Raw genomic sequence first — 441 nt, 5'->3', positions numbered from 1 at the left:
CAAGTAGCCAGAACTACAGGTGCGCTACCACGCCCAGCTAATTTTTGATTTATTATAGAGATGAGGTCTTGCCAAGTTGCCCAGGCGGGTCTCCAACCCGCGGGCTCAGGCAATCCACACACCTCAGCCTCCCAAAAGTGCAGGATCACAGCCTGAGCCACCGAGCCCGGCTTGTGATATTTTTAATAATTAAAGCTATATTAGGCCGGGTTCGGTGGCTCAGCCTGTAATCCCAGCACTTTGGGAGGCCAAGGCCAGAGGACTGCCTGAACCCCCGGGGTTCAAGACCCATCCAGGCAACTTGGCGAGACCTCATCTCTACAATAAGTTAAAAAATTAGCCAGGCGTGATAGCGCACGCCTGTAGTTCTGGCTACTTGGAAGGCTGAGGTGGAAGGATCACAGGAGCCCAGCAGGTTGAGGCTGTGGTGGCCGGGAGCGT

This window comes from Carlito syrichta, unplaced genomic scaffold (assembly GCF_000164805.1).
Source record: "Carlito syrichta isolate Samal-C Ts95f unplaced genomic scaffold, Tarsius_syrichta-2.0.1 Scaffold308835, whole genome shotgun sequence".
In the NCBI taxonomy this organism is placed as follows: domain Eukaryota; kingdom Metazoa; phylum Chordata; class Mammalia; order Primates; family Tarsiidae; genus Carlito; species Carlito syrichta.
The sequence above is the reverse complement of the archived record's forward strand: the minus strand, read 5'-3'. Positions refer to the sequence as shown.